Raw genomic sequence first — 20,470 nt, 5'->3', positions numbered from 1 at the left:
CAAGACAATTGTTGTCATTGGAGATGTTGTGTCAGGTGTCCTGGAGGGAAAGGAGAGCAAGGGCAGGTGTTTTGAGGAGAGAGGCAAAAGGAGGATTTCCCACATCCTGAGAGGAGATCAGAACCTGCAGAGCTCCTGTGAGGAATGGGATCCATGCACTGTTTGATGGTAGTATGAGCAGAAGATGATGAGCCCCAGGTTGATCAGGGAGGGAGGGCTCTGTATGGTTCGTAGGCCTGGAAAGCAAATACAAGGGCCCCTGAGAGTGGCAAAGATACCTGGCCCAAAAGCAAAGAAGCAAAACCTCCAGACCAGAAATGTACATCCAGAGGCAAAGAACAGGTGTCTTTAAAAGTAAATTGCCCCAGTGGCCAGTGATGGGCAGAGAGGATGCAGTACTGCTATTTAAGACTCTGGGACCTTTGTACAACACAGGATGGAAAGAGAGTCCTAAATCATGAACTTCTTGTCTAGCACACAAGAAAGCTTGGAGATGGACCATAGGTGGCTCAAAGCAATTCTAAAAATGTGTTATTTCTTGTACATCTGAGTTCATAGACTTGTAATCACACCCTCTGCTGCATTTATGATGAACACTTTACTTTCAGATTTACACAGATATTTTCATTTGGTTAATGAAAGCAAAGGCATTTTCACATACAGAACGAGAGGGTGCCAGTATTCCCCTTTCATCCTAAAGAAGGGGCAGGGGTGACAGTGTGGGCCTCCACTGAAAATCTTACTAAAAACTTATAAGTGTAAGTTTTAGCAAATGTAAGGGAGTGACTTTTCAAACCTCCTCTGAGTCTACAGTTGTAGAAAAAGATTCTGGGGCTCAAAATCCCTCTCACAATTAAATTGTATCTATTTTCTTATAAAATTATTCGTATACAAAACGGTTCATCGAACCAGGTCTTTCCATGATGTATAAATGTGACTGCAAAGACCAGTATGAAATCAGTGGCCCTTCCTTCTCCATGAGAGTCCTAGGCCAACGGGACTCAGGTAAGAAACATGTCCAACTGAAACAACATCAGAAGTAGTCTAAGTTCTCTGAGCACATGCCTGATAAATTGCAACATCCATATTATTGTGTAAAAGAGCAAACATAAACACTCCAACATAAAAAATGGGTGTAGAGTCTGACCTTCATGCTCAATCAGCTGACATCAATGGCATGGCATCGACATCCTTTGAAACATGGTAAAGCTCTAGAAAAACAGGCTATTTGGACATGCTGGCCATTTAAAATTCTTTCTTCAGTAATCGCTGAACTGTCTCAAATCTAAAATTATAATTCAGGAAAGTAGAGTTCAGTACTGGAAAAATATAATTAAGTAAACTGGCCAATTCAATATAATTTGCTATTATCTCACTGACAATTTGAGATATGTTTTCTGAGGCAATTATGTTGTGACACTGCATTTACACGCTTTTTGAGATTCTGGTGGTGACTAAAAGAATGACTCAGTTATGTCAATTCTGCTTTCTTAATCTCTGAGGCAAAGCAAAATACTCAATGTACATAAAAGAAACAATCTCTACCCTGCCATAAGAGAGATTTTTTTTTTTTCTCCCATCCCATAGGCCCGTGAAGTTTTTTTCCTCTGAGAGTTTGACAGACCCGCTTTCAACCCCAACAGGTCAAGGCACAGAGCAGAGTATGATTGCCATGACTGATATTTATTGTATCCTAGAGTCTTGCCAGCCAATGAAAGAAGGCCAAACAAGGAGAAAAGTAAAAGCATAAAAGGTTCAAAAGAGGAATCATGGCTTGTTGGTTAAGTGTATGGGACTCTGGGGGCCAACTGCCTGCCTGGCTTCTAATCTACCTCTCACCTTTCTAGCTGTGTAACCTTGGGCACGTTGCTCAGCCCCTCCATGGATTAGTATCCTCATCAGTAAAATAGCCATAAAAACACTGCCTGCCTCTTGAGGGGTAGTGAATGTGAAGTGAATTAATATTTGTAAAGTGCTAGAACAATACCTGCCCATATAAACAGTATATATATGATAGGTATGGTTTAGGAGGTAGGTTAGGGTATCTTCAAAGCTTTGTTTCCTTACAACTGATATATTTAGTTTATAAGAAAATGGGATAAACTATGTAGTAAGTGATATATTTATGTCAGGATCCAAGAGTTCGCATAAAATTATAACATCTGTCCGAGGAATTTAGTGTGGGTATGATTTCTCTATATAAGATTTAGCTGTTAGGTGGTGGTCATTTGTTTCTACTCTTGGTATTTTCAAAGCCTGAGATGTGAATAGTTTTATCTTGCCTTGTTGGAAAACTCTAGGCCAAGTTTCTGAAATGGAAGTTTTATTCCGAATTTATTTATTGGCCACAACTGTTCACATAACAATGTCCAGGGCTTTTGAGGGGGAGAAAGGGGTATAAAGCATAGTGCTCAAAACCAAATTAAGAAGACAGACAGACATAGAGTTAAAAACAAATTCAAAGACTCCAATTCAACTAACACTTAGGATCTGATAACATGCTGGTACTTCCACATTTGTTAGCATGCTCCATACTGTTTACTAATCGCCCCATCTTATTTCTTAGAAAGGCTATAAAGCCTCCCAGAGGTAAAAGGACCAAAGCTGATACATTGTTGAAACTTGTTCTGGAACCAAGTTTATGTGACTGTGACTCCAATCCCCGGTTCTTCCCATTCTGCCAAAGCTGCCAAGATAATCATCCAATCTAAAGATAAGATGTGATCTTGTAGTTCAAAGGAAAGGGGATCAAAGTGGATAAAAACGAGCAAAAAAATGTCATGGGATGAGGCTGACACGTGGTTAGAATGTGGGGGGGAGGCAAATAGATGGGAAAGGGCCCCAGTAGACAGCAATAAGGATGATTCCATAATTACGATGAGGAGAGACACTGGGAAAGCAAAGCCCAGGCCTGAAGTTGGGAGCTCAGGAGGCTCCGGAGGCTTCTCAGCGGGGACATCGGTGTGTTACAAATATGTGTTGTGCAGCAGAATCAGAGAAAGGGAAGAGGTGGCCAGGTGAGCTGCTGAAGACCGCTGCCTGGGACAGGCAAGGTGTGACAATGGTCTGGTCTGAGGGCTGTGGGATAGAAAGGAAGTGACACCACAGCATTAACCCTAAAGGCAAAATCTTAAGAATTTAATAATTATGAAGCCTGAAGGAGAACAAGCAACAAGTGAGAAATACCCTCAGGGCTTTGACCCTTCAACAATGGGCGTTCTACTGCTAATCACTGGAGCCCCGAGCCAGGAAGAAGAGGAAAACAGGCCCCCAGGTCTGGAAAAGCCTACAGGTAAAGCCATCGATTTGGAAGGAAATAAACACCATCAAGAGGAGACCCTGGAAACCCAAAGTGAGTTTACCTCTGAGTTTGTTGAACTTCCCAGGACACCCACACCAATACCAATGTGCTGTGCAATCTCATCCTGTAGGACGAAAACTCCGGTGAGCGGTCAGGATGAAAATATCAATGTAAGAGTTACCCGCACAAAGAAGAGTGTAGGAAGTGAGTCACTGGACTGAGCAGCCTAAATGAGCACTGAGACCGTCTACCGTACTCACGTGTCAGCAAGAGGGCCTGCAGTTGGTGTACCCCTCCTTCTTCTGTTTCTTAGGTGACACTAGCGAGTGTCCAACCTCTGACTTCTGGGCAGCAGGAGGGATGTGAGGGGCATTCTCATTATCTATGCGTTTGCTTCTCATTTTTTGAGAGGAGTAGCCTCTATTTCCCTGTTGAAACCCCTGAAAAAGGAACACATGAGAGAATTTAAATGTGCTAAGAAATTTGAAATGCTAAAAATGGCACTTTAGCATTGGCTGTGTAAGAATTTCAATGTTCCTGCCAGCTCAGATACAGGCAATTTTATCTTTAATTACCAAAATAAATGTAATTTAACATTTTTCTTGCATACCTAAAGGCAGAAAATAAAGTGCTCTTTTAAGTATAATAACACATCTTGATCTCAATCGGACAAATTATGGGATCACAAAACCTTCAGCATTGGAGGAGGGCAGCAAAGAGATCTAGTCCAACTCCCTTGGACGACATACCAGGAGGTATTCGCTAAGCCACTGTTGGATGACAGCTGGGCTACATGATTACTTATACATACATCTTGTCAACAGTCCTCAAACATCACCCAGGAACCTTATTCAGTCTGCAAAGTGACCAGATTCGGTATCTTAGATTGTCATAGACCGCAGCACTGTCCAATTCTAACATTAACCCAACTTAGGACAAAAACAGAATCTTGGAAAACTCTATTTCATTGGAAAAGTTTGCTGTAGAAAATGCAAATCTGTTCTCTGAAGTCCATGGGAGAATCATCAGAGGTAGTGAGAGCAAATGAACTACAGGGAATGGCGTTCCTCTCTGCCTCACATCTGGTATGGATTTATAATGATGGGGGAAAAAAAGAAATCATTTAAATTAGCCATGTGGATTTGTGCCTTGACCTTGTTAAGTGAAAAGTAGGTGTTACCCCCATGAATTTCTATGAAATTGGTAGTAAATGTGTAAAAGTCAAGGCCCCCCCCCTACAGCATATTAAGAAGCCATGTGTGCGAAAGGGTAGAGACACCAAAGGCTAGTACACTCACGCACAGAATATATAGATACAACGTAGGTAATGTATTACAGATTTGAACTTGGTTCGTCTTCTTTTTTTAGTACAGCCAAAAAACATGAAAAAGGTAGAAAATGCGTGAGGGTGCAATTAAAGGAGAACTTCACACGCAAACCTTCGCTAGTCCTAGATGACCAAGACTAGACATTCCAGAACACGAATGTAGCTCAAGGGAGATGAGATTGTGAAGAATACATGCTTCTCTTAAGAAGAGCTTGCCACGAAGTTTGAGAAATTCTGTGATTATTATTTGTTTTAAATCCTAGAAAAGATCATTTTATGTCACTCGAGCTTTAAAAATTTAAATTAAACTGCTGGATTTTTTAAATAGCGTCTCTTGTCATCTTCTTTAGGCTGGGAAGTTAAGATTTTTCTCCAATCCCATTTTTGGCGGACCCAACCCTTCTTCGTTCTCTTGTTGGATCGGGACTGTGTGTGCTGTGGAGAGCACCCAGAAGGATCGGTCTCGGACCTCCTCTCCCTGGTAGTTTGATACAGAAAAGCCCCAGGAATATTGCCTTCACCTTCTTCGGCCTCCTGCTCTCTCCTAGCGGGGTACAGGTTCACAGCCAGGGCCTGGCTCTTATTACAGGTTTTAAGACGAGGTCTATCCAGTGAAAAGGACTCTGTTTTTATTTCTTTGGAATTATTGGCTTTCAAAGCCTTTGAATTCCCTGCAGATAATTACTGTTTTGGCCCATGATTTCTCTGATATTTGATGCCTCTGAGTGGAATAAATTACCTATCTAACAAGGAGGCTTAATTGGTGGTTGTGAGCCAGTGTCTGTGCCCTTTGTATGATTTTTTTTTTTTAAGCGCCCTGCAAACTCTGACCATCTGAAACATCTTATTGTTCTAAACCATCTCCTCCAGAACTACTTGTGGTTTGGATTCTTGACTACTGGAAAGTAAAAGAAAGAGGGAAGCGTTTTAGTGGCTTGGTGTGTTTTCAGTGCTAAGGGTTCTTTTGTGTTTGTGACATCTGTACCCCCCTCGAGGTGATCATGTTTCTTTCTAGTATTCTGAGTAAGAACCATGTAAACCGAAGATACCTCTGCTCAGATCCCAATCTCATAAAACTTACCAGAGCTCAAACTTAGAGCTGCAGTTTCCATAAAACTCACTCTCTAAGCATTCAGCCTCCCTTAGCCATTTCACAGATTCATCTCTGAGAAACGATGCCTTTTTTTCCCCCCATGGTAGTATTTGTCTTATTAAATCCATGAAACTAAAAATGCCTCATTGAAGTAAAACATTAGCACCAACTCTCACAGCAAATTGTTTTGTGTGAATGAAAGCTTTTTAAGAGTGTAACTCGGCAAAATCACCCAAAAGTAGTTTAGCAAATGCCACAAAACATAACATCTGCGTATTAAAAATGCATTCTGCAGGCTGCAGAAAAATTGCAGCACTGAAGCAATTTTCTAATATTTACATATTTATAACAAGTGCCTGTCGTGCGAAGGCTAAGCTCACCTGCAACACTTTCATGTTATGTAAAATGAAAACCGTCTCATGCTTGGGTGTTCTAATAACCATGATATTATTTTAACAATTACACTATTTAATACCTTGGATTAGTCCCTCTGATGGTGCTATTAGCTGTCACTAGACTCTATAATAGGTGGCTTCATCTTTGTTATGACATGATCTTTCCTACTGTTTGTTGACCTTTCAATACAAGGGGGAGGGGACGCTCCCAGCCCCCCAAACCTTTCAGCGGCTACTGTAAAGCTGTAGTTTAATGCTCAGCTGGAATGTTTAGAAACCCTCGGTGCTAAATACCTCGGTGGACTGCTTAAACACCAACAACAGCCTTATGGGGCCTTAGTCGACCTTAAACACATCTTTTTTTGTCGAGAATATTTCATTCTGCCACAATTCTGTGGGCTAACCCTGGGCTCACATTAAATATACCAGCCTCATTGAAGCTTACTGAATTGAGTTGAGTTGTTCTTTGTTTTATTCTCTCTCGGCTTCACCCCCAACTGGGACTGGGCAGCCTTTCTTCCAGTGGAGCGTGCTTTAAAGTAACCCAAAGAAGAGAAGGAGGGGGAGGAGGGGGGGGGGGGCGAGAAACCAAAAGGTGCAGCTAAGGCCCATAATTAGTCTTGATCCTCCAAGTCTAAAATATTTTAACGCCAGGTTTCTGATTGCAGTATGGGCAAAGTGGATTTGGGAATGCAGAAAAGTAATTAGGTCTGTGCATTGAAGTGTGGAGAGCATTTAAAAGTGAATGGGTGGTTACTACATTCTTGGCAGGCTGTTTTTTATCTTTTCATGCTCTGCCGTTGTTAGAGGTGATGGGTTTATTGCAGTTTTTGCACTCTGGAGGTGGCTGTGTTTTTCTTAACCTAGCCTTTTGCTCTCTATCTCAAAAATGAATCCTCGTGGTGCGAGGAAGAAGGAGGGAAATTTTCAAAAAATAAAAACAAGGCACACTGGCCAGATATTAGGCAGCGAAGCAGAGTAAGTTGGGAATAAACCTCAACGTTGCAACAGGTCACTTAGAGAGATTCTGGGTTTAATTAATGACTCACTGAGCACAGGACCAACTGGAGACAATGGTCACCCCAAGGAGAAGGAAAACAGAACATATTATTCTCCAACCACGCTCACAGAGCCATCCAAACTATCTAGGGAGAAGCTTGACATCAGTATGCCACGCCGAGTCCTGCTATAGAAGATATAGACCATAAATGTCTGAATAGTCAAAATGCATGTTTTTGATTACTTCAATCCACAGAACTGCTGCAATTTGCTCAGATCACATGGCCCTTCAGACTAGACCTTCAGGTCTGCCAGTCAAGGAATCATCAATGCTGGCTTGAAAGTCATAGAAAGTTGTATGTGTCAAAAAAAAAAAAACAAAAACAAAAACTGGGTGTTCGGGGAGGAGGGGGGAAACTGAGGTAAGAATTGATACAATCTGAATGGGCTCCTTTTAATTCCCACAAAATTTGGTTTTAGCTGATAGTGAAAGATACAGAAAAAGGAGGCTTGTTCCTTTAGCAGGAGAGACCTACCCATGAAAAAAAATTGCATCGGGGCGACTTGGTCTTTCCAAAAGCATTTGATGATTGATGTTTGCTGAATTTGAAAAGGCAAAATCAGATGTAGCTAATGGAAAATCAAACAAAATAAACCAGAGGCAGAGTTGGGTTTGGGCTATTGTCATTGTTGTTCTTATGTGAGGGTTTGGAGTTTTTCTGTTTACTGTTTGTTTTTACTGGGGAAACATGCCTTGGAAAGGCCTGCGTGGACCACCAGACCGTGTGCTTAGTCCTCGGGCAACTACTTCGGGCGCTTGAAGTTTAGACAAACGAGTTCCTTACCTTTTAGCACTTTTAAACTGATGTGTTCAAAATCTTAATTAAGTGCTCTTCTACCATTATCTAGTGCTCAGTGCGAGACGCAGATTACCTTAGCCACATATGGCTCTTAGCTTATTGGCTCCATCTCCATTTCTAGTGGACAAGAACGAGCATTTTGCTGTCCCCACATATGATCACTTCAGCCCTGGCTAGATTCACAGCAGCTCTCTCCCAGACCAGGTTTTCCCATGAAAAGATTCATACAGCACTGATATTGCTTAGCAACGTTATGTTTCAGGTCTTCTAGAAGATACAAATAAAACATATGATCTGATGCCATTATAAATGAGATTTACATCTTCATCACAGCCTGTTTATAACAGAGAAAACTTGGAAACAGCATAAATGTCTAGCAATGAGGAATCAGTTAAATAAACAATGATACATCCATATAATGAAATGCTATCCAACCATCAGGAATGATGTGGGGGAAGACTGCTTAATGACTGGAGAAGATTTTCAAAATAGATCGAATTGAAGTTTAAAAGGCAAGTTGATAAGGCAGTGTGCATAGTATAATCCTATCTGTATGTGTGTATAAAATAGGTAGGGAATTATCACACGTTTTAGCATGCAATCCTTGTTTAAAGAGAAAAAGAGTAAGCCCATTTTTAAGAAAGAGAAAAAGAGACTGAAATCTTAATATACTTTACCCCTGAGTAGTAGAACTCAGGGTGAGGTTGTTTTCTTCTCTCTGTTATCTGTATTTTCTTTTTTTTTTTTAAGATTTTATTTATTCATGAGAGACACACAGAGAGAGAGAAAGAGGCAGAGACACAGGTAGAGGGAGAAGCAGGCTCCATGCAGGAAGCCTGACATGGGACTCGATCCCGGGTCTTCAGGATCAGGCCCTGGGCTGAAGGCAGCGCTAAACCGCTGAGCCACCTGGGCTGCCCTGTTATCTGTATTTTCTAAAGTTTATTGAGAAACTTATAATAGGACAAAACAGTTTTATAACAAAGAAACAATTAATACAAGTCATTTAGAAAGAAACAGCTTACCAAACTATGGTATTTAATTCTCCATGCAGACTTTCTAAAACACTCTTTATCATCTGTCGCTCTGAATGCAAAAGGCAGACATAAAAGTAAAAAGTTTCTGTCCTCACCCACACCCCATATTTATCGTGGTACCTGAACAGAAGCTTCATTGCCCACAGTATTTCATGAGGACCTGTCTCCGGTTGCCTAACAGGCGGGAAGAGATTCCAGGGCTCCACAATTAAACTGTATTTCACATTTAGAAAAGTCCAAGTAGGAAATGTATATCCGTCCCTCATCTCTCTCCCATTGAGGCGGTGACCCATCACCACTCGACCTCATTCTCACCAAGCTCTACCCAGAACACGCACTGCAGGCCTGTGCTCACTGGCCAGGGTCATCCTCCTCCCTGACCCTCCCTGACTCCACAAAGCAAGATCCCCATTAGAACTCAGCTGCTGGTGTTGAGGAAATAGTCCTTCTTGGAGGCTTGATATCTTCCTCGTTATGCAAAATAAGCACCAGCATTTCCATGTCAGATGCATAATGTGTATAAATAATTGCTGGGGGAAATATGCAGCTCAGTGAGCTCATCTAAAGCCAGAAGCTTAAGAAGTTTGTGTCCAGCATAGATGCTGACTTGCTGGGAGCCCATGGGAAAATCACTTAAACTCTCTGTGTTTCATCTTGAAATAGAGACGACAGGAATGTTGACCCAGGCCCCAGGGAATAGCGAAAGATTGCGAAGCACTTCAAAAATCCTTGTATCAAAGTAATAGGTGCTATTTAGGGAAAAGGTCATGAAATAATGAAAGACCTCTTGAAACCTCAACAATAACACTGTGATTTGACAGACTGTGATCTAGGCAAAGCTGAAAGGTAGAGCTAAACTCAGGGAACCCCAAATTTACGGACATACTTAAAGCATTTGCCATAGTTAGATTAGGGACCTGATGATCTTTTTCACAGCAGACTCGCTATTCTCCTGCAGCAGAACATGCCAGTCAGATGTTTGTGCAGTTGCTGGCTTCACATGGCTTACAAGAGAATCCCACCCGGAAATGAGCTGCTGAGAAACTTCTTGAATGCTTCACTTCCTACAAACCAGATTGTATTCAGCAGGTAGGAATTAACACACAGGCTAGACACAACCTAGGATCCCAGAAACACACATGGAAGCCACAGGAGGCTGGGATATAGTGCTGTCCTATAATTATGTGGCTTTGGTGCAATAGTCGTTGTAAGCTTCTGTGGCTTCCATTAGGAATACCACTCAGAGTAATTGGCAGTGGGATGTTTCTGGTCTCCTTCCCATCTCCCTCTCCCATTCCTGCTGGGCACACACCAGTGCCCTGAGAAAAGACAGTGCCCCAGCTTTACTGTGTCATGTTATTTTCTAGATGGTTTACCAAACTGTACACATGGTCAAAGACTAGGGCTGAGGGTGACTTGAAATCTCCTATGACTTGGGTCATGAGCTCTGTCACTATCTTTTAGTCTGGTGTGTGCCCACATCCAGGAGCCAGGAGAGAAAATTACTGAAAAAGCAGGGAAGGAACTGACGCTAACTTCATGCGTTCTGGGATTTCTAGCCTTAAAAAAAAACAAAAAAAAAACAAATTCAAAACAAAACAAAAGAATAACCCCTTCCTGTATGTTTGATACTCTGGGTTGTATTATATCATCATCATTTCTACCTAGTGTTTCAAGAATGGGACTTGGAATCAGACAGACCTTGGTTCAAAACCCAACTCCACTTCACAGCTGAGTGGCTGAGGGATAAGTAATTTAATATTTTCAAACTTCAGTCTCCTCATCCATAAAATGGGGGTAATAATTGCTACTGCCTAGTATTGTAAAAAGAGTTTGAAACAAGGCGTGTAAGTATTTAATAGAACGTCTGGCATATAGTAATTATTCAATTAATGGGAACTGCGTTGTTAGCAATACTGTTGGAGCTATATCAAGCTAGTTTCTTTATTTGGTAGCAAAGAATACTGACACTGGGAGGATTAAGTGGCTGGCGAGCCAGGATTCATCCCAGGACCCCTGACTGTGAAATGCATGCTGTCTCCGCTCCTCTTCACTGTTTCTCCCATGGGAAACAGTCAGGGCAGTTCAGAAGGACATGCTCAAAAACCTAGTACCGTAGTCTAACCACCCACATGCAAGGATCTTAAAATACGAGTCCAGGCATAGAGAAGTAGGTTCTTTTATCCTCAGCAACATTATTATGGCCTTTCTTGTGGTGAGCACTGTGTTTGTCTCCATCCCACAGTAATAATGCTGGCTGGGATACTGATCTCAAGTGAATTTCTCAGCACCAAGGGCAGAAGAGAGAGCAAAAGTGATCATTCCTTTTTTCTCCCCCTTTTTTCTTTCTTTCTTTCAGTGGAAAATCCATGACCTCCGTGACCCTCAACCCAAAACCATAGCCCAAGGCTTGGTATAGCTAAGGGTGGAGGGGTGCGGAGAGGGCAGATAATGTTAGAGAAAGACAAACTAGAAGCAGAAACAAAGGCCAGTAAACAGAGTGAAAGAAGCTTAGAAAGGGGGAGGAGGGAGAGGGTCTGGAAGCAAAGAACAAGGCACAGAAAAAGGACTTGGAGAAAGACTGAATAAATTGTTTGCTTGTGCTGTTTAGCAAAATCAGCTAAACTTGGCTTTCAAAAAGTTTCACACAAAATCATTTTCACTGATTATTTTTTGGCACAGAAATTTTGTAAAATTTGGAAATTCACAAAGTGACACAATTTGCTAAAAATGCCATTCAACACAATTTGATGTAAACTACAGAAATGTTATTATAATTCATTAGGAAAACTTAAAAATGTGATAGTGTCCTGAAAACTTGGATGGTTGCCACAAGAATCACTGGCAGCTAAAAACCAGCATAAGAACCAAAATGCTCAGTCTATCTATTCACAGGCAAATGTCATGTGTCTTTTATGTGGTTAGCTTCACTCTAATATCCTGGAGATAGTCTGTAGCCGTTTTTAGTCTTCCCTTTTATTTTTTCCCAGGAGTCAAATCCCAACAACCCTTACACAAGTAGGCAACTCTCTACAAAATCCCTATGACCCATACGTCCACAGGGAAGCCATGCTCAACTGCTACATACCACCCCCCTGTTAGAACAGGCCCAAGTCTTGTTTGGGTTTGTGTGTTTTCTAGGTGGGATGAAAGTGGCCAGCTTCCTGACAAGAGTCCAGTGCCAATGACAGAATTCTGAGAGGCAAATATATGATGAAGAAAATGCCAAGTGAACATCAGGTAGCCTGCATGGAAGGCTATGGCCTCCTTGAAGGAAAGGATTTCGTCCTGACCATCTAAGCAAAGGGCCCAGCAGATGGTAAATGCTCGGTGAGTCACAAGAAAGACAAAGGGATGGAGAATAGGAGGGAGATGGGAAAGGGCGAAGGAAAGATTCAAGTTCGGATGTACAGTAAAGTAAACTTGGACAAATGGCCAACTTTGTAAAACCTCTTTTTTAGCATATAAATGAGAATAACACCCACCTCCAGTATTATTTATCATCAGGGCTTTATGGCCTTACCACAGGTTTTCACACACATTATCTGTTAAATCATGTTATTATTTTCACTGTTATTCCTATCATCATTGGATATGCCTACGTCATAATAATGAACACCAAGCTCATCCTTCCTCAACCCTCCCAACTATTCCCTTGATAATTCCCCCAGTCCTATCCATGCTCTAAAGCCCCATGTCCTCAATCTTTCTGTTCCTGACTATCAGGTTTCCTGCCAGATGAGCTCCTGAAAAATCCCATTTTCTAGAAGCCCCTTAAGCTTCCTCCAGACCGACAAAATGTATCAACTTAATTATACTCAGTCTTTAGTCACTTGCTTTACACTTGATGATCTGATAAATACATCCCAAAGTGACTGAAATTGTTAATTACTGGGCATCCATCACCACACACCCTGAATTACAAGGGCTGAAAAGAATAAAACTACATTTCCCAGGCTCCCCTGCAGCTGGAGTTCCAGGTGCAGTTGGATTTGGCCAAAAGAGATGGACCTGTGACAAATCTGAAACACAGGAGAGGCTATTTTCCTGTGGCAGCTGCACTCAATGGGCTCTGACAGCCCCACGTGCTGGCAGTGACTGGGGTCCACACTCTCCTCGCTGCCCATCAGTGACTTGGGGGAGAGGCAGCGGAGCAGAAGCAACAGGAGCCTGGGTGCCACCACTTCTAACACTTGCAGGGGCAATGGGACAACCAGAAACCCGATAGCAAGGGCAGCTCCTTGATTCCATTGCTCCAGTCTCTCCCAGTAGTTTTGTAAATTCATAATCCCCTGTATTAAATTCCTTTCTGCTTAAAACACCCAGAGCAGAGTCTCTGTTCTGCACTGAAGGTTGATTGATGGAAGCGGTTTAATGATGCCACAGGTCACAGTGGCTCAGGCCACCCTCCCTACTCCCAGACCACGGTGCTCACAGCTAATTGCACATTATCTCTGCTATGTCTTCATTCTTTATTTACCTGTTTCTATTTATGTCTTCTCCTCTATTGCATTTCTTTTTTCTCAAGATTCATTCATTTATTTGACAGAGTGGGGGGAGGGGCAGAGAGAAATCTCAAGGAGACTCCCTGCTGAGCACAGAGCCCCACGCAGGGCTCCATCCCAGGACCCGTGAGGCCACCACCTGAGCTGAAACCAGGAGTCAGACACTTAACCAACTGGGCCACCCAGGCACCCCTCTACTGTATTTCTTTACTTGCCTGCACAACTTTGCCACCCTTGTTACCAAATTATGAACTTTGGGAGTAAGGCTTTTTTTTAAGATTTTATTTATTTATTTATTCATGAGAGACACACAGAGAGAGGCAGAGACATAGGCAGAGGGAGAAGCAGGCTCCCTGTGGGGAGCCCGATGCAGAGCTCGATCCTGGGACTCTGGGGTCACACCCTGAATTGAAGGCAGATGCTCAACCCCTGAGCCACCCAGGCATCCCGGGGAGTAAAGTTTCAATGTCTCAGTCATTTTTCTAGTGCCAATGGCAACTTCATAAACTCTGTGAACCTCTTTTCGATAATATGCTTGCACTCCTCTGGCTACAGGAAGGGTTAATACATGACCTGCTTGTGTGTTAGTATTTACACTCCAAGAAAAAAAGAGGGCCATTTAAAAAATCTACATATACACACACAATCTATTTATCTACCTATCTATCTTCATCCATAGCTGTGTGTGCAGGCAAAACTACAGGAAGTACTAATGCAATTACCCACATGATTCAGTCTTTAAAACAACTCTTAAGTAAAAAGGCAAACAGCAAATTAGGAAAAGGTATCTGCAGTTCACTGTACTTACAAGGAACTCAACTCTAACCTACAAAGAAACCATAGAATTAAAAAGAAAAAAAAAACCTCTATTAGCAAAGTGAGTAATAGTTCACAGAAAAGGAAATACAAATGACTCATGAACATATGAAACGATGCTCAAATCACTCCCACATAGAAAAAATGCAAATTAAAACTACATCAAGATACCATATTTCACTATCAGGTTGGTAAAAATCCAAAAATTTGACAACCCTTAGGGTTGGCAAGATATAGAGAAATGGGAGCAGTGATTCATTGCTGGTGGGAGTGTAAATAGGTATAATCATTCTGGAAGGCAATTTGGCAATATTTATTGAAATTACAAATGCATGTACTCTTTGACTCAGCAGTTCCAATTCTAGGAGTTTATTCTACAGATATATTCACACATGGGCAAAATCATGAATGTGCAGGGTTATTTACTGCAGCAGTTCTTATAATAGCAGAAGATTGGAACAATCTAAAAGTTTGTCAATAGAGAACTGTTTAAATAAATCATGGCACATCTAAATAATGGGATATGTTCAGCCATAAGAAGAAAGTTTTTTCAAAGAATGGGGATGTTCCATAGTATATAAAGATACGTAAGATATAATGAGGGGAAAAATACTAAAGTGTACATAGTATGCTACATTTTTTTAAGCAGGGAAAGGAATAGTGTTAATATTCACAGACATAAACACTTTAAATATCTAGAAGTCTGCACAAGAAGCTAATAACAGAGGTTATCTATTTCGTATAGGGGTGGAAACTACTGGATGGGGGCTGAGGAGAGGAAAACCTTGCACTCATTTTCACTCTTGTTAAATTCTTAAACTATGAAATCTATTACTCATTTTAAAAATGAAATAAATATCAAAATATGACTACTATCAAGAAAAAGGAGGGTATTCCAGTCTTATTTACCTAGTTTGGCCAATTCCTGGCATCTGAAGGCACAACTCTTTACCCTCCTTAGGAGTTTATAGGCCAGGAAAGAGAGTCTGCAAAGTTTTAGAAGAAAAGTAATTCCTTATTAAGTACTATTTTTAGGAATTTATTGGAAATCCATTGACATCCCAGTGGGTTGGGGTAGGGGAAAACACTAGAAAACCTTTTCCTACTTACAAACATTCTCACGCTAATTTTGTCTGTGTTTAGGGTTAATCATCTGCTTTTTCAAAATGCAAATACAGGGTACACTTCCTACATGTATCCTGAAGGTATGTATTATTTAATCTGAGAATCTGTAACTGCCAAAGGATGGGTGTTTCCGACCAGAGGGAAGAGAAGGGCTGTAGAAAGGGAAGGACTGTATGAGAGTAGCAGTGGGCAGACAGCCCAGCAGCCAGAGGAGAGGGGACAGGGGGTACTTGCAGAGAGAAAGGGTAAAGGAAGGGAGCCAGGAGGATGACCTACCAGAAGCCTGCTTCACGTATGCCTGGAAACTGCGCTGCGAGTGGCCACCACCTCATTTAATGACCTCTCTTGCTGCCTCTGACACACTGATCCTACTTTGCCAACGCTCAAGATTATTGAAAAGATGCTGCTTTTCTGATCCAACAGAGAGTTAGCTCCTCTTTAGTCTCCTAGGTTTCTCTTTCTCACTCCCTCCCTCCCTTCTTTCTTCCTTCCCTTCCATACAAAAAGCTGTGCATGCTTAATGCATCCACCATGATCAATATGAAGATAAGTGTACACCCGTTAAGCCATCACCACAATCTATGCCATCCCCTCCAGAAGTTTCCTCCTGCCCTCTTTAGTGTGTGTGTGTGTGTGTGTGTGTGTGTGTGTGTGTGTGATAAGAACAACTGACAGGGTGGCTCAGTAGTTGAGCATCTGCCTTTGGCTCAGGTCGTGACCCTGGGGTCCTGGGATCAAGTCCCACATTGGGCTCCTCTTGGGGACCCTGCTTTTCCATCTGCCTATGTCTCTGCCTCTTTCTCTGTGTCTCTCATGAATAAATAAATAAAATCTTAATTAAAAAAAGGAACAATTGACATAAGATCTATGCTCTTAGCAAATTTTTACATATGCGGAACAGTACTGTTAACTCTATGTACCATGCTGTACAGTAGATCGCTAGGACTTACTCATCTCACATAACTGAATTTTGTCCCTTTGACCAACACCTCACCAGTGCTTCCTCCCCCAGCTTCTGACAACCACCAAACTATGCTCCTATAAGTTTGACTATTTTAAATTCCTCATAGAAGTGGGCTCAGATAAAAAAATAAAAATAAAAAAAAAAAAAAAAGAAGTGGGCTCAGATGCTTCTAATATATACTGTGTTTCATAATAAGACCTAGTGCTGAAGAATTGTTTTGTGTGGTTTTTTAAAATTGCAAAGTAAAATGGAGAGCTATATAAAGGGTAGAGAATTAGGTAAGATTTTATGAAAAATACGTACTTTGGATTAAGTTTGTTATCACACAGGATGTACATATACCATTTCTGAACCAGGTGTTTCACTTGAAAGCCCTGTTTCCAACTGTTGAATACTCCCTTTAATAGAAATTGCTTACATTGTGACATCTGCTAAATAAAACCAGTGATAGTAAATAAAATGAGTAAAATCAACTGTACTGCTATCATCTAATGAATAATATATCTTTCCGTTGGATTATAAAAAAGTCATTGTGCCTACATTATCCAAACCCACAGTCGTGAGGGATTACGCTTTTATTTAAATGCTTTAAGAATAACTTATCAGCTCTGGTGAAAAGCACAGCTTCCTTTATATCACTCCAGCAGGTAGGTATTTCTCCTGGTAGTACAGAAACAATGGTGCTGACAGGGTTGAGGTCACCAAGGTCCTTCGTGTCCAATTCAGTACAAAGTTTACCATAATTTTGAAGTGTTCCCTATTATAGAAACTCTGTAGTGCATGTGCTATGCACATAGAAGGACTTTTCCTATGGTTAAGGTGATATGATATAGTCACGTTGGAAGTATATGTATGTTCATTCATGTCAGGTCCCCATAGTATTTGGGGTCCCCATACAAATGTATGGGATACAGAGTGGCTGGCTGGCTGGCTGAGAAATAGAAGGTGTGTAACAGAGGACCCAGATGCATAGAATCCTAATATATTAGAGATAAAAGGGACCTAGAGATTATGGAGACCGAGTCCAATTTTTACCAATGAGGAAATAAAATAATATTCTTTACAAATGCTATTTATATTCCAAACACTTTCTTTAATCAAATCAATCAGCAGAGCCTGTTAAAAATATAATAAATAATAATAACAATAATGGCCATCCTACCTGGGATGTGGGAAGGATGATGGCCATGAGGAATGATTGCTTCCACTGCTGCTTCTTGAATAGATGAGTGTGAATAAGAATTCCCAACTCAGGCTCCCAAGGCATTAACTTCCCTTCTAGCAAGATTCTTTCAAAATGAAAATTTTTTAGAAAGAATGTCTTCTAGCATATAATGTTGCCAAATAATTAACATATACTAAAACAAGCATATCAATAAGGCGTTTTAATAGATCTGAATATATTGTTTGGCTCTCCAGCCCTAAATACTGAAGTGATAATCTTCCATTCCAGCACATCTAATGAATTTCCTTTTTACTTGCCATACTATGACCACATAATAACTTTATAGATACTTTCTTTCTTTTGGGGCTCATATATGATAGAGAACAAATCACCCAGCCTACATAATGATGTATTATAGGAAAGAAAGGATTTTATTTTCCAGGCTGGACACTGTCTCTAGCTTGCTACATGATTGTGGGCAAATAACCTCATCTCCCTGAACTTTAAATTTCTAAAGTATAAAATGAGACGTTAGGCTAAGTTATCTCTAATGCCTTCTGTATTTTAAAGACTCTGATGCACTTTGGAGCCAATTCTATAAACATTTTATAAAATTATCGCTGTGATTACTATTTTCATTATTTCAAGTTGAAATCTGAATCCTAGTTGTAGGGATCATACTCAAACATTTCAATTTGGCAGTGTTCAGCTAGCCTTTAGCGGTTTATCTGGATGGGCACACATGATGGTTAAGATGTCTGAAGAAGTACACAAAGTATTCTGTGGTTGACTTTGATAAGACAAAATGCTTTCTGCAGGGTGTTATTCGGATGAACACACCAGGACACTCAGCCAAACTCATCTGAACTATCCAAACCCCTTGATTCTGCAAACTGGGTTGCAGATCTTTCGAGAACAGGCTTTCTTACAAGATTGCTGGCACTTTCTCTTCCAATCCCAGCCAGAAAAACAGTAAGAACAGCCTTTCTCATATCATTTTGGCATTTTTGGTCTTGGCCCAGGCTGGAAAATTGAAGTGTAAAAGCACTTAACTGAACATTTCAGAAGGTAAAGAAATGTTCAATTCAAGTTTAGCTCTCAAATGGACAAGTGGTTCTTCTTTTATTCACCTCATCAGAAACCTAGGTGGCAAAGAAATATCATGATTTTCTCCCTGCTGTTAAAGGTATCTGCTCTAAGTTCCATGTTCGAAGCAAATAAAGCCCCTCATGTGCCTCTGTAAAGGACTTTTGCTTGTGTGTTAGAATGTTGGTTGGTATTCTCAATGCAGGTATCACTATATCAAGCCTTGAGTGGATAAATTATTGAAGAATTTTCATTAGGAAAAAAGTGACTGATGTTTCAAAATAAAGTACATACAATTTGCTAAAGTTAATTTAAGCACATATATGTCTATGTGTGTGTATATATATATATATTCATACATATAAAACTTATAAATAATATACACCTGCTTTTAACTATCCGTCCTCACTCCCATATTAGCAGAACCCTTGGTCAGATTGGTGCCATATCTGCCTTGATTCTAGTTTTGGTTTGCCTCTATTCTCATTTTGTTCTCTACCATGCATAGATGCAACCCTCACAAGTTCAGCTCCAATAATGTGCCACACCATGCAATGACTGGCTAGGAATTTCATCTTGCAGAGGTAATATACTAATTTTAGTCATTTCTGTCTCCAAAACTAAAATTGCTCAAATCACTACCTTCAGCCTATAACCATGAGCTGTATCTGATTATTACTTTTGCTATTTTTTAATTTTTTAGTTAATATAACACTGCTCCATAGTAAATATCTACTATAAAATATGTGCTTCAAAATTTCTAAGATAGAAGGAAAGTTCATAACTTTGAGACAGGGAATAATTTCTCCAATGGACACAAAAATCAATAACCATAAAAGAAAAAAGTTAATAAACTAGACTTCATCAAAATATAGAACTTTTCAGAAGACACCACCAAGAAAATGGGAAGGCAAGCCATAGGGTTGGAAAAAACATTTACAAAACATATATCTGAAAAAGTGCCTATATCCAGACTATGAAGATAATTCCTAGAACTCAATGTTAAAACAAATAACCCAATTAAAAATGGACAAAAAGGGGTACCTGGGTGGCTCGGTGGTTGGGCATCTATCTGCCTTCGGCTCAGGTCATGATCCTGGGGTCCTGGGATTGAGTCCTGCATCAGCCTCCCCTGAGGGGACCCTGCTTCTCCTTCTGCCTATGTCTCTGCCACTCTCTGTGTGTCTCTCATAAATAAATAAATAAATAAATAAATGAATAAATGAATAAATAAATAAATAAATAAATAATAAATAAAATGTTTTTTAAAAAATACTTAAAAATGGACAAAAAAAATTTGGATAGACACTTCACAAAAGAAGATATACAAATAGCCAATGAGAATGTGAAAATGTTTTTGACATCTTCAGTTAACAGGGAAATGCACATTAAAACCACAATGGGAAACTACTATATTCCCACCACAGGGACTAAAATTTCAAAAACCAACAATACCAGGTGCTAGTGACAATGTGAAGCAACTGAAACTCTTATATGGTAGTGATGGGAATGCATCAGAGTATTTAAAAAGACTCTTTGGAAAACAGTCTGACAGTTCCTTACAAGGCTAAACATGTACCTACAACTCAGCGAAACTACTCATAGGTAATTAGCCGAGAAAGATACAAGGATATGTCCAAGCAAACAATTGTACTTGAGTATTCATGGATGCTTTATTCATGATAGCCAAAAACTGGAAGGAAAAGACTCAAATGTCCTTCAGTAGGTAAATGGATAAACCAATTGTGGTATATTTATACAATGAAACACTACCCAGAAATAAAGAAATAAAAAGGA

The 20,470-nt window shown here is 40.4% G+C and overlaps 2 long non-coding RNA genes across 4 annotated transcripts; one reads left to right on the top strand and one right to left on the bottom strand.

Annotated features, from left to right (window-relative positions):
• Nucleotides 1–34: 34 nt before the first annotated feature.
• On the top strand, nt 35–12,454 carry LOC111095135. Of its 2 annotated transcripts, XR_005356694.1 has the most exons (4): nt 35–168; nt 913–1,005; nt 9,971–10,101; nt 12,154–12,454. It is a non-coding gene; the product is annotated as an uncharacterized LOC111095135 (long non-coding RNA). The 2 variants fall into 2 exon arrangements; XR_005356695.1 differs by lacking the exons at nt 9,971–10,101; nt 12,154–12,454 and adding an exon at nt 4,670–4,936.
• Nucleotides 3,363–19,777, bottom strand: LOC119871118. 2 transcript variants are annotated; one of them, XR_005356697.1, is made up of 4 exons: nt 19,718–19,777; nt 17,585–17,711; nt 3,562–3,741; nt 3,363–3,425 (listed from the first exon to the last, which is right to left on the bottom strand). It is a non-coding gene; the product is annotated as an uncharacterized LOC119871118 (long non-coding RNA). The 2 variants fall into 2 exon arrangements; XR_005356698.1 differs by lacking the exons at nt 3,363–3,425; nt 3,562–3,741 and adding an exon at nt 8,083–8,242.
• Between the last annotated feature and the right edge of the window lie 693 nt (nt 19,778–20,470).

The sequence above is a fragment of the Canis lupus genome, chromosome 3, assembly GCF_011100685.1.
Source record: "Canis lupus familiaris isolate Mischka breed German Shepherd chromosome 3, alternate assembly UU_Cfam_GSD_1.0, whole genome shotgun sequence".
Taxonomy (NCBI): domain Eukaryota; kingdom Metazoa; phylum Chordata; class Mammalia; order Carnivora; family Canidae; genus Canis; species Canis lupus.
The sequence above is the reverse complement of the archived record's forward strand: the minus strand, read 5'-3'. Positions and strand labels throughout refer to the sequence as shown.